Source organism: Triticum urartu, chromosome 1 (assembly GCF_003073215.2).
Source record: "Triticum urartu cultivar G1812 chromosome 1, Tu2.1, whole genome shotgun sequence".
Lineage (NCBI taxonomy): Eukaryota > Viridiplantae > Streptophyta > Magnoliopsida > Poales > Poaceae > Triticum > Triticum urartu.
In genome coordinates, this window is record NC_053022.1 from 411,391,962 (window position 1) to 411,406,535 (window position 14,574).

Here is a 14,574-nt window from a genome sequence, read left to right on the forward strand (position 1 = left end):
TGGCATGGCATAGCCCAAAACACATGTAGAGCTCATGCCCATATGCAGCACACAATAATCATGGCAAAAATGACAAATGCTCATAATCTGCTAAGAATCAGCACCTAACATTTTATAGCACTCTTGCATCAACAATTTGAGCATCAAGATGGACTCAAACAAGCATGGCACAAAGGAACAAAATGAAAGCACATCATGACGAACATTTTGATATATCATATGCACAAAACGGAGCTACAGTGACAGAGTTATGATGCAATGAACGGAGCTTCAGAATGTATAAAAACATGACTTAGAAGAAAAAAACAGGGGTCAACCCTAGAGTGGATCTGGATCTGGGCACGGATTCCAAGGTTCGCCGGAGCTGCTGGCCGGAGTGGAAGAAGGAGGCGGCCGGATCTGCGTCGGGGAGGGAGAGGACGGCGGCCAGAGTTGACGAAGCTCGCCGGCGAGGCGAGGAGGAGGCCGGGGGCGTCGCTGACGCCCGGATCTGGCGCCGGAGAGGTGAGGCGGCGCGGGCGTGAAGGAGCGGTGGCGCGGCGCAGAGAAGACGGCGGGCGGCGTGCAGCGCGGAGGGGCGGCGCCGGCGCCGGCGTTCGCCGGCGGAGCGGGGCGCTGTGCGGGCGGCGAACAACAAAGGCAGCGGCGGGGCACGCGGCAGGGCGCGGGAGGAATGCGCGGGCTCGGGGGGGGGGGACCCGGGCCTGGTGGGCCGGCGGCGGGGACGGCGCGGTGGCGCCACATGGCGGCCCCTGAATGGGCGCGGGAGGCGGCGGACGTGTCCGGCCGCCGGGCGGACATGTCCGGCGGCTCGGGGAAGATGGATCTAGGGTTAGACTACGCGAATTTCGGAGGGGAGGTCTATTTATAGGTAGAGGGAGCTAGGAGAGTCCAATTGGAGTGCGGTTTTCGGCCACGCGATCGTGATCGAATGACCGAGAGGATGGAGGGGGTTTGAGAGGGTTATTGGGCCACTTTGGAGGGGTGTTGGGCTGCAACACGCACGAGGCCTTTACGGTTCCCCGGTTAACCATTGGAGTATCAAACGAACTCCAAATGGCACGAAAGTTGACATGAGGTCTACCGGTGGTGTGCCAAGGCCGCTTGGCAAATCTCGGTCCATTCCGAGAAAGTTTAACACCAGCTCACGAAAAGAGACAAAGAGGGCGCCAGAGGACGTAGGAGTATCGGATTGCAAAACAGACAACGGGAAAAATGCTCGGATGCATGAGACGGACACGAATGCAAATGCGATGCACATGATGACATGATATGACGTGCATGCCATGAACAAAATGTAAAACGAAAAACAAAACCCAACCATGAAGGGAAAAAACATATTGCATCTCCGGAAAAGGCAAGAGTCGGAGTTACAAATATGGAAAGTTGTATCCGGGGCGTTACAACACTCCACCACTACGAGAGGATCTCGTACCGAGATCTAGGATGGCATCAAAGGGAAAAGGATGAGGAAGATAAGAGGTAAAACTAAGTTGCTTCTTTGACAAACGAGTGAAACCAAAGAACCTTTAGAGGTTGAACAAATTGAAAGAAAGAATACAACAAAGATGAACAAAGTTGAAAACACTCCGTTAGTAAAAGTGGAACGAAGGAGAACAAATTCGGACAGCACTCTGGTTGAAAAGTGATACGAAACTTGATAAGATGAAAAGAACTTGAGAAGAGGGCACAACACTCCGGTTAAATGGATAAGCACGAAAAGAACACGATCCTCACCAATTGAGATGATGATAGGAGAGAGCAACAACACAAAGCCTCCGGGAGAAAGACTGGAAGATAGATCATTAGAAAGGAAAGAGTTGAGAAGAAAATGACATCTTCTACCACAATAGAATTTGAAAAGCATCCTTAAAAAGAAGGATTGAATGGAGTTGTTGGAAAACCAACAACGAAAAGAGTAAGCTTGTAGTGGGCTTATGGAAAACATCTCAAAACTGAGGTGAAATTCTGCCACCGAAAGCAATGATTGATCGGGAACAAAGAAGAGATGAAAACCTTCTTCACCTTGATAGGAAGGAGAAGATTGGATCATTGATAAGCACCACAATAGCAACATTCCCAATGGAAGGCTTTCGGTGAAATCTATACCAAAATACTCCAACGAGGAAAATGATGGGTTTAAATATCTCATTCATGAACTCGTGAATCATGAAACACACAGAAATTGTCAAAAAATGACATAACACCATCTCAAAAGATAAGGGAGAACAATTGCACTCCGAATTGCAAGATGAAGAAAGCTTGCTCCTCTGAAAAGAATCTTGATGAACGCTTCGAGAAGGGATTAAGTCCTTGATGAACCAACATGTACAGTCTCCAAGAAGAACTCCGGTAATAAAAGAATAACGAAAGAAAGAGAATTTGAAAAAACAAGGTGAAGCCTTGCGATGATTTAGATGGATCTTCGTGATGAGATAATCCGAAAAAACTTGGAACTCCGGAAGAAAGATAAAGCATCTCGAACCGAGAATTTGATGAACCTCCAGAATAAGGAATTGAATATCCTCGATGAAACAAGAATAAGAATTACATTATGCTTATCCTTCACCAATTTAAATTGATGACAAGCAATGGATTTGGCATACTACTTATTCTCGTAGAAAGGATTCAGGAGAGATATAGTGTAATCTTGAGAAGGTCTTCATGAACCACCGGTAGGATTGAAACAACAAATAAATTGATATGATAATGAAGGAAGGGAAATCTTGAGTGAATCACTGTAAGAATTGAAAATGACGAAGACACTTGAGTGAATCAAGATGCAAGAGAATGAAGAGATCGCGAACTGATTAGAGAATACTTGAATGATGCACCGGTAAGATTTGGAGAATGAGAGCTGAAAGCTTGAATGAATGAGTAATATTTGAAAAGATGGCCTTCGGAGGAAAGAAATGGAAACAACTCATGAAATGCTCTGGATGGGTGAAAAGAATTCTCACGATCGAAAACAATTATGAGAGGATGGCATACAGCTAGAACCATGAATCTTGAGAGAACGGGCCAAGATTTGAGAGAAACTCTTCTTTGGTCTTCAAATGTTGAGAATGACGATGAGAAGCACCACCATGAATTACTGAGGCACTCGGAATAATGAAAAGCGAAGAGGTGAATAAATAAGAGAGTCTTCGGTACGGACTTCCAACATGGAAAGCATGTGAACTAACAAAAAAGATATGATCAACACCGAAATCTTGCATGGAATCCACCGGAGAATATAAAAGAAACAAAGAATGATGAACTTGAAGCTCCATTAGTATCTTCCTGAGAATCACTGGATAAGAATATTAACTAAAAAGAATGAAGAGACTTCACACCCATACGATGGATACTTGATTAAGAAATATGAGTCCCTGAAGAAAAAAGGGTGGGAGGGCGGGAAAAACAAAGACAACTTGGGGGCGAATGAAATGAACATCGTTGAGAAGAACTGAAATTGATCTTGCGGATGTTGAAATTATCGGATCCACTCGAAGAGAAACACGCCGATTGAAAAAGAATTGGCATGACCATCTTGATGATCGAAAAAGGATTAACACTCCCATAGAAATATGAGAACACCACTTAGGAAAGGTATGGGAACAACATTTGACTTCAAAGCAACTCGAATACCACAACTGAAAACAAAACAAAGGATTGGCTTGCAAAATAAGCCGGAAACATACATATGATAGATACCATATCATATCATGTGTCTATTGGAAAGATATTCTAGGATCTACTTGAATTCCCACTTATAAACTCCCGAAACTTTCTGGTTATGCAATCAGGTGTTGGGGATACAGGGGAAGCATAATATCTCACCCAAAACTAGCAAATCCTACATCCAGCTGTATCCATCCTTCAACACATAATCAAGAAACCTTCGGAAATCATTTACCTCAACCTTCGAAAAGCATCCGTTATACGAGTTATGGCAATACTCCCGAACTCCCACCCCAGTACTGGGTGGCATCGAGGTTATCTCACCAACAACTGCATAAAAGATATTTTCGATGTCGGCGAACTCAGGTATTCCAGAACTGCAACGATAAAATTGTCACGACAACACCTCAGAGCTCAACTCCCCGGGACACTGCCACAACCCCTAAATGTCAGGAGGCACCAAGAACAATGTTCTCGTCACAAAACCATCGGAACGATTCCAAGATATCCGTGTGATCCTAATTTTTTTCGTGAAATCTGAGAAGAGAAGAGTCAAAACTCTACGTCAGGAGGCCTCACTAGAGCGACGAAGGGACTGAGGAGTAAAGAGAATCCTACTCTCCAAAATATATAATCCTAAGACACAAAACATTTTGTTCTAGACTCAACAAAATCAGCGATTCGATCAAGCAGGGGCTCCAAAGTTGGGGAAGGCTCTGATTACCAACTTGTAACACCCACGATGCGGCTATATCTCCCATGTGTCGGAGCACGACTTAGAGGCATAACCGCATGGTAGGCATGTCGCAAGAGGGGTAATCTTTACACATCCCATGTACTGAATAAGAAAGGGATAAAGAGTTGGCTTACAATCGCCACTTCACACAATACATAAATATACTATTACAACATCCAGAATACAATCAAGGTCCGACTACAGAACCAAATAAAGAAAGACAACCCCTAATGCTAGATCCCCGATCGCCCCGACTGGGCTCCACTACTGATCCACTGGAAACGAAAACAACACAACGAACACGATCTTCATCGAGCTCCCACTTGAGCTTAGTTGCGTCATCTGCACTAGTATCAACGACACCTGCAACTGGTTTTGGAAGTAATCTGTGAGTCACGGGGACTCAGCAATCTCACACCCTCGCGATCAAGACTATTTAAGCTTAAGGGGTAGGAAAGGGTAGTGAGGTGGAGCTGCAGCAAGCACTAGCATATATGGTGGCTAACTTACGCAAATGAGAGCGAGAAGAGAAGCAATGCACGGTCGTGAACTAGAAGTGATCAAGAAGTGATCCTGAAACTACTTACGTTCAAGCATAACACAAGAACCGTGTTCACTTCCCGGACTCCGCCGAAAAGAGACCATCACGGCTACACACGCGGTTGATGCATTTTAATTAAGTTAAGTGTCAAGTTTTCTACAACTAGATATTAACAAATTCCCATCTGCCCATAACCGCGGGCACGCCTTTCAAAAGTTCAAAACCCTACAGGGGTGTCCCAATTTAGCCCATCACAAGCTCTCACGGTTAATGAAGGATATTCCTTCTCCCAGGAAGACCCGATCAGACTCGGAATCCCGGCTACAAGACATCTCGACAATGGTAAAACAAGTCCAGCAAGACCACCCGCTGTGCCGACAAATCCCGATAGGAGCTGCACATATCTCGTTCTGAGGGCACACCGGATAAGCTAAGCGTACAGGAGCCAATGTAACCCAAGTTGCCAAGGGACGGCCCTGCACGGTGCTCTAGTTTGGACCAACACTCAAAGGAGCACTAGCACGGGGGTTTAAATAAAGATGACCCTTGAGTCTGCAGAACCCAAGGGAAAAAGGCTTAGGTGGCAAATGGTAAAACCAAGGTTGGGCCTTGCTAGAGGAGTTTTATTCAAGGCGAACTGTCAAGGGGTTCCCATTATAACCCAACCGCGTAAGGAACGCAAAATCAAGGAACATAACACCGGTATGACGGAAACTAGGGTGGCAAGAGTGGAACAAAACACCAGGCAAAAGGCCGAGGCTTCCGCCCTTTTCCATGTATATAGGTGCATTAAAGTAAACAAGAGATAATAATGATATCCCAACAAAATCCATGTTCCAACACGAAACAAACTCCATCTTCACCTGCAACTAGCAATGCTATAAGAGGGGCCGAGCAAAGCAGTGACATAGCCAAACAACAGTTTGCTAGGGAAGGTGGGTTAGAGGCTTGACATGGCAATATGGGAGGCATGATATAGCAAGTGGTAGGTATCGCGGCATAGCAATAGAGCGAACAACTAGCAAGCAAAGATAGAAGTGATTTCGAGGGTATGGTCATCTTGCCTGCAAAGTTCTCCGAGTTGACATAAGCTTGATCCTCGTAAGCATACTCAATGGGTTCCTCGATCACGTAATCTTCTCCCGGCTCTACCCAAAGCAAGAACACAAGAAAGGGAAAACAACAATCAACCACAGTGCAATGCGCAAGCAACATGATGCAAAACATGGCATGATATGTGGGATGTGATATGCAATGTATATGCATGCTCCGGAAGGAAAAGATTGAACCAGGCCTCAACTTGGCAAACCAAGAGTGCCGCTGGAAAGATGAGTTGATTTCGGTTGAAATCGATATAAAGATCACCGGAATCGGATGCACGGTTTGCAAATGGCAAGCAAAACAAGAATGGCACCATTCTGCGATTAACAACACGATGCCAACTAGAATGCAACAAGAAACTAAGCTACTGCACTCCAACATAACAACAAAGCACATGGCAGTGATCTACTCAAGATGCTTGACAAAAGATGAACACTGAGCTAAGGCTAAAACACACAATAGCAAGTTCAAACAAGCATGGCAAAAGTGCAAAAGATATCAACATCATAGACTTTGTGAAAATACTAACATGTTAGGAATTAACATCAGGAAGCAATGTTTAGAGCAAGATAACAACATGCTACAGGAACATAATATAGCAATACAAAGGCATGTCATGAATCTAATCAAAGCATAGAACAAAAGTCCCTTACTGACCATAAGCTAAAAAGGATCAGAAGATAAGATGGCACCCATATAAACGTAGCAAGTTTCGTTAACAGATTCAGACTTAGCAGAAAACTGGACATGGCATCAACAGAATTATGAAGGCATAAAAATAACAGCAGGGAAATGACTTAGTGGAATTCTAAGTCCCTGAAATCAACAATATCATGAGAGCTACTTTGTATGCATGTGCTAGTCACCACATTGATCACAAAAATACATGGCATACACACCTGTAAAGATGGCATGGCATAGCCCAAAACACATGTAGAGCTCATGCCCATATGCAGCACACAATAATCATGGAAAAAATGACAAATGCTCATAATCTTCTAAGAATCAGCACCTAACATTTTATAGCACTCTTGCATCAACAATTTGAGCATCAAGATGGACTCAAACAAGCATGGCACAAAGGAACAAAATGAAAGCACATCATGACGAACATTTTGATATATCATATGCACAAAACGGAGCTACGATGACAGAGTTATGATGCGATGAACAGAGCTTCAGAATGTATAAAAACATGACTTAGAGGAAAAAAACAGGGGTTAACCCTAGAGTGGATCTGGATCTGGGCGCGGATTCCGAGGTTCGCTGGAGCTGCTGGCCGGAGTGGAAGAAGGAGGCGGCCGGATCTACGTCGAGGAGGGAGAGGACGGCGGCCGGAGTTGATGAAGCTCGCCGGCGAGGCGAGGAGGAGGCCGGGGGCGTCGCTGGCACCCGGATCTGGCGCCGGAGAGGTGAGGCGGCGCGGGCGTGAAGGAGCAGTGGCGCTGTCGGGACCCCGATTCTAAGTCACACCGATCTAGCCTGTAACACCTCATATCACTTTGCGGCCTCACGCACGGTATTCCCACGGGTGTCGCCTTACCATGGCCCGGGACTGTTTGCGCCTTTTGGCTCACGTATATGATAGTATCGCTAGCATCCATATGACAGAGAACCCGGGCCGACATGGCTAGTCGTGAACCCAAAGCGGTGCTAACCTATGGGGACAGGCATACATGAATCACATCGAGCATGTCGGTCAACGGCATATGAATCTGGGCTGTAGCACTGGGCTAACAGGACTCCGGGGAACCCGGGCTGTCGCAGGCTAGGCAGGACTCTGGAAGTCACCGCGTGACATTTCCCCGAAGGGACAGAGATAGGAACGAAGTGGAACACATGCCGGCCAGTCAAGTGTTCTGAGCAGTAGTGCTGGGCTAGCAGGACTACTATGGCTCAAGGAAGCACTAAACTACATTTCCCCATAAGAGAGGCTGCCAAGGATAAACAACTAGATTGTCGGATCCCACACATAGCAGTACACGTCACACATACGCATAACATGCAAGTATGTGCTGTACAACATGGCATCACAACATAACGCAAACTCATATAGATAAAGGCTCCGAAGATCCACATAGCATTAAATACAAATAGGGGTCACATGACCCATCATCCAGAGCATACAAGCAACGGAAGCATTACATGTCTGAGTACAGACAACTACGAAAGAAAAAGGCCGAGGAGCCTGACTATCCACAAGTCCCTCCCAAGGGACCAAGATCGTAGCTAAGGTACATGCTACTCGTCGAAGTCCAAGTGGTACTACTAGTGAGAAAGATGTCTCATCTTCAAAACATAAATAAAGCAAACATGAGTACAAAGGTACTCAACAAGACTTACATCAGATCCTATCATACATGCATTTGTATCAAGAAGGTGAAGTGGGGTTTAGTTGCAGCAAGCCAGCTTTGACTCAGTGGCTATCCTGTTCTACGACAACGAGAAACTTCTTTGAGATGAGGCAGCGCACACGAGTCCACTAAGCACCACATCAACACACTACTATGGATTCATCCTTGTCTCCTGACGAGAAGGCCATCCATAGCACTCACACTTGTCTTGAGCATTTTAGAGTATCCACTTTAAGTTGTCTATGTACCACATAAGCATCCAAGAAGTCCGTAACCGAGGACACGGCTATTCGAATAGATCATGATAACCCTGCAGGGGTGTACTTCTTCACATACGCTCTCACCACTTATCACCATGTACACGTCATGTACCTCGGCAACCTTCAAGCGGAGGCCTGGCGAGGGTGTCGGCCACGACCTGACTAACCACACAAGACTCTATCCAGGTTTATCGCCTATTCGGGTTCCATCCGCAAGGAGATCCGGCTGGGGTGTCGCTCACGGCCCCAAACGATATGTGCAGGGTTCCCAAGACCACCTCGCCGGATGGATCTGCGCTTGGTACACCGTGCCACTTGTGCCTAGTCTGTCCCAAGCCCACCTGGCCGGGTGCCACTTGGTAGACTACTAACACTACCTACAAACACCAGAAACTATTTGCGACTCCTGGACAGAGATCAAGTTGGCTAATAAGTCGAGAGGGGCACTTAAGCATTCCAATGTGTGGTAGTAGCTTGTCATTGGACAACATAGACAGAACTCAGTGCTTAAAGACGGCTCCAGTGAGACAACCCACCATGTACTCCTACATGGCCTCTCACTGCTACCTTTACCAAATCGTGTTCACACGCTTAACTCTCAGCACCAGAACATATCGTACCACTCCAATTCATTCCCGGTGAATCAGACCTGACACAACTCTAAGCAATAGCAGGCATGGCATGGCAAGAACACAACATGGCCCAATCAACTCCTACACATGCTAGTGGGTTTTAACTATTTACTGTGGCAATGACAGGTCATGCAGAGGAATGGGTTCAACTACCGCAGCATAAAGTAGCAGTTGAATCGTTGTTGTCCTAATGCAATAATGAGAGCAGGAGCGAGAGAGTAGGATTGTATCGGAATGAACAAGGGGGTTTGCTTGCCTGGTAGATCAACAGGGGGGCACTACTCCACTGATAGGTACTCTCGAACACTTTCCGGAGTAGGACCTATCGAGAAGGAACGGTGTCGGAAATCAAACACAAGCATATGCAACATTATGATGCACGAACATGGCATGAGTATGTGATGTTGTATGAGCTAATGCAACTAGCAACACAATTAAATGAAGTTGGTTTGAATACAAGATTCAAATTCAAACTCCATATATGATTAGTTAAATGCCATTTATTTGTTTTGTCCAAAACAGAGGACAAACATTGTTCAAACATGCATGAAAATGCCATAAACAGATTCCTTGAATTTTTTTGATAATTTTTCATATATAAATTATTTCATTCTGAGTTATAGATTATTTTCTATGGTTTTTAGAAGTTTTGAACATTTTCTAGAATTTCCTGATTAATTTTAAACCAAAAAATGAAATATTGCGTCAGCACAGCGTCATGCTTGCGTCAGCAAGTCAACAGCGCTGACCAAGTCAAACCTGACGTGTGGGGTCCACACGCCAGTGACTCAGTTGGTTAACATGGGGTTTATTTAGTCTAATTAGGAGTAGTGGGCGCCGGGCCCACTGGTTAGTGACTAACTAGGTAAATAACCTAGATTAATTAGTGTTAATCTAATACTAACTAAAGATGTCAGGGGGTGGCCCACGCGTCAGTGACACAAGGGGGAGGGTCAACCCCGGTCAGCGGGTCAAACCCACCGGCGACTCGACGCTGGCGAGGCCCGAGACGGTGGCGCGGCTCGGAAAACGGCCACAGGGCACGAGCGTGGCTGTTCTTGGGCTCGTTGGAGAGCTCTTGCAGGCGCGCGTCTAGTGGTGGTGGAGGCCGGGCCTATGGTGGCCGGAGCCAACGACGGCGAGCAAGTCCGCGGCGGCCGGAGTTCGGTCGAGCTCAGGTTCGAAGCTGCAGTGGGCGTGGCGATGCGGGCGTAGCACCTACGGCCTCTGCGTGGTGCGGGGAGAGGTTTGGACTTGCTGGGGCGACCATTTGGTCACCGGAGCTGCGTCGGTGACGAGCTCAGGCGGCGACGGTCACGGTCATCGGCGAGGCAGCGGCTACGGCATGCAAGCGAGCAAACGGAGAGGGAGAGGAGGAGCAGCAGCTCACAGCGGTCTCGGTGGGCTTGACGGCGAGCTCGGGGATGCACTGAAGACGGCGGGGCGGCGATGGGATCCACGGCGGCCGGAGATGAAGACGGCGGCGATGGAGGTGCTCCAGGGCCTCCCGAGGCGCGTGGCTCGACGGAGAGGTGGACGGCGATGTGGCGGAGCTTCTGAGCTGGTCGGAGAAGCGAGGGGGAGGCGGTGGCTACGGAAACGGCGAACGGCGGCGACGGCAGTGCTCGGGCGGTCGCGCGGGAGAGAACCAGGGGAGGAGGGAGAGCGAGGGAGAGAGGTGTGGGGCGTCGTGGCGACGTCCAGGGAGGCCATAGAGACGAGGAGGGGAAGCAGGAGGTGGCGGGGAGACGTGGCCACGGCCGGCTGTGGCGTGGCCACACAGCAGCTCCTACTGGCAGGAGCTTGAAGAAGCTCCTGGCAGTTGGGCTGGGCCGGCCTGCTGGGCCGCAGGGCCAGGCCAGGCTGCACAGGTGAGTTGGCCCAGGTAAGTATTTCCCTTACTTTTGTTTTCTGTTTTCTATTTTCTGACATTGGTTTTGATTTAGTAAAAATACTAAATCATTTTATTTACTTCTGTCAATTTTTGCAGGGACCTAAGGGATTATTCCAAAGCCCCTCAGCAAAATTCAGAATTTTTGGACATATATAAAAAATATAACATATATATCCAATGCAAATAAATATTGGATTAATTCCAAATGCCCAGAATAAATACTTATGAGATCCTAAAAATATTGGTTTGATTTTTATCTATGTCCAATATTTTCAGAGAGCAACATGAACATTTTCTTGGACCTTTTTGGAGCAATTTTTAACTGGGTTATTTCCAGAAATGATTCTGAGGGTTTCACAAATCCCCATTTCAAATTTAAATGAAATTTAAACGTGATGCACACATGACTAGCTAGCCTAGGTCATACCAGAACTAGGGATGTGACAGGCGCGGCACGGAGAAGACGGCGGGCGGCGCTGGCACCGGCGTTCACCGGCGGAGCAGGGCGCTGTGCAGGCGGCGAACGGCGAAGGCGGCGGCGGGGCGCGCGGCAGGGCGCGGGAGGAACGCGTGGGCTCGGGGGGGGGGGGGGCGACCCGGGCCTGGCGGGCCGGCGGTGGGGACGGCTCGGTGGCGCCACATGGCGGCCCCTGAATGGGCGCGGGAGGCGACAGACGTGTCCGGCCGCCGGGCGGACATGTCCGGCGGCGCGGGGAAGATGGATCTAGGGTTAGACTACACGAATTTCGGAGGGGAGGTCTATTTATAGGTAGAGGGAGCTAGGAGAGTCCAATTGGAGTGCAGTTTTCGGCCACGCGATCGTGATCGAACGACCGAGAGGATGGAGGGGGTTTGAGAGGGCTATTGGGCCACTTTGGAGGGGTGTTGGGCTGCAACACGCACGAGGCCTTTACGGTTCCCCGGTTAACCGTTGGAGTATCAAATGAACTCCAAATGGCACGAAACTTGACATGAGGTCTACCGGTGGTGTACCAAGGCCGCTTGGCAAATCTCGGTCCATTCCAAGAAAGTTTAACACCTGCTCACGAAAAGAGACAAAAGAGGGCGCTGGAGGAAGTAGGAGTGTCGGATTGCAAAATGGACAATGGGGAAAATGCTCGGATGCATGAGACGAACACGAATACAAATGCGATGAACATGATGACATGATATGACATGCATGCCATGAACAAAGTGCAAAACGAAAAACAAAACCCAACCACGAAGGGAAAAAACATATCGCATCTCCGGAAAAGGCAAGAGTCAAAGTTACAAATATGGAAAGTTGTATCCAGGGCGTTACACAGCCTTTAGATATGGACCCCCACCGAGGCTTACATCTTGGACCGACAAGGGTCTGGACTGGGGGTCTGTCCTTGAGGTGCTTCTGCAGAAATGCGTTAAGAGCATAATAGCGAAGGACGTTACCCTTGATGACGTAATCCAAGCGATGCTGATCCGCCGAGCTCTTCCCTGCCAGAGGCGGCCCCTCAAGATGTGGGAGTTCAATCCGGAAGGGCCGCGGACCCAACAATGGTTCTACGACACAACGGATAAGGGGATCTGGAAGCTGCTTTTTAAGAAGTAGAAGTTGTGGCCAAGGTCCTCAGATGACACCAGCCTCGACTGCAACCATCCGGCCTCTGAGGTAAATTCTAAAAACTCTGAACACCAATAGGCTTCATTAATCCGAGGGAGCGGTGCTAAGTAATCCATCCCCAAACAGGTTTGTATTAAGAAGGCGGAGCAGATCCGGTGTCCGGCTCCGCTCCCCGAAGACCTAGCCAATCCCCTTCTAATGAGGGTGATGGTCCCGGCCCCATACCAGGCGCCGGCAAAGAAGGACAAGAAGAAGAAGAAGAAAAGAGAGGAGGGCACTTCGGATGTAGTGTCCGGAGACGCTGATGCCCAGTCCTCTCAAGAGGGTGATGACGCTGACGAGGAGGCGGAGGAAGAAGAAGATCCTCCCCACAAGGGCAAAAAGAGGGCGACCTCCAAAGACCTAGAAGCCGAAGCGTCCAAGAGGGACAAAATTACCCTCCTTGATTGTCGGTGTTCTAGGAACGGGGGTCCCTAGACTTGCCTTCCTGCGGCCCATGGCGTGGCTTTGCTAGCAATCATGTACGTCCCATCTTCATCAACAAGGAATCAAGACCCTCGCGAGGGGCCAAGCCTCGCGGGGCTGACGACACAAGACCCCCTCAGGAGCGGCCTCACCAGGCTGGCTCGTGAGGGGAGGAGAGTTCAAGGCCAGGCAAACATCGCGAGGTTCTCGTGACGTAAGCCATGACGACCGAGACCACGCGGGCGCCAGGCGGGCGCCAGCACGCGCATCGTCCTTGTTTCCTCTTTGGTGCTAAGGGGGCAAGCACAGGTGCGGAGTACCGAGGCATCAAGCAAAGGTTTCCATATTTGTGCAACGAGACCAAGACCAGAAGGACGGCAAGACGGAGGTCACCGTGGAGCCCAAGACGGCGTCACCACCAGAGCCTTTGGCAGGCGAAGACTGCTTTTGTCAAGATAGCTTGTACTAGCTATCCCCTTTCAAATTAGCCGTTGTTGGCTCCCTTCCCGCTCAATATTTGGGGAGAGGACCAGGGCCTCTATAAATAGTACTAGCCACCACCATAGTAGGGGACGGGTTGAGAACAGAACCTTGGAACGGATCCTCACACACACAAGTTCACCAAGCACAAGAACACCTCAACCTCAGGAGGCTGTTCTTCCCCTTGTACTGTTCGTCCTCAGCCCAGGAGGCAATTCACCACCACCACACTGGAGTAGGGTATTACACCACAACAGTGGCCTGAACCAGTATAAATCTTGTGTCTTTTGTGTTGCAAGTTCGTCGAGTTAGTTCGTGAGATCTTAGCTAAGTTAGGACGTGGATCGATAGAGGGGAGATCTTCGCGCGCAACCCAGTGTTCGAACCTTAAGGGTTTTGCCGGAACCCATGATCCGACATTTGGCGCGCCAGGTTGGGGTGCGCCAGAGTATTCCTTCCGTCGACTCGCGCTCCACCATCTCCATGCCCGCTCCCCATGGCGGGCGCCCCTCCGGCTGAATCTTCCGGTGCCCACTGCGGTGCTCGGGGGCTCCGAGCCCTTGCCCCCGCCTTGCGGCGGGTGCAGTTGCCACCCAAGTTCAAGCCGTAGATGCCGCCTCGCTACGACAGCGTGGCGGACCCGTCGGCTTTCCTGCTAGCATACAAGGAGGCCATCCTGGAAGCCGGGGCGATGACAAGATCATGGCCGACTGGTTCCCAATGGCCCTTGTAGACGTGCCGCACGCCTGGCTCCTCCACTTGCCGGAGTCTTCTGTCACCACCTGGGAGGAGCTGCGCAACCTCTTCATCACTCGCTTCGGGGAACCGGCGGCCCCCATCGCCGTAGC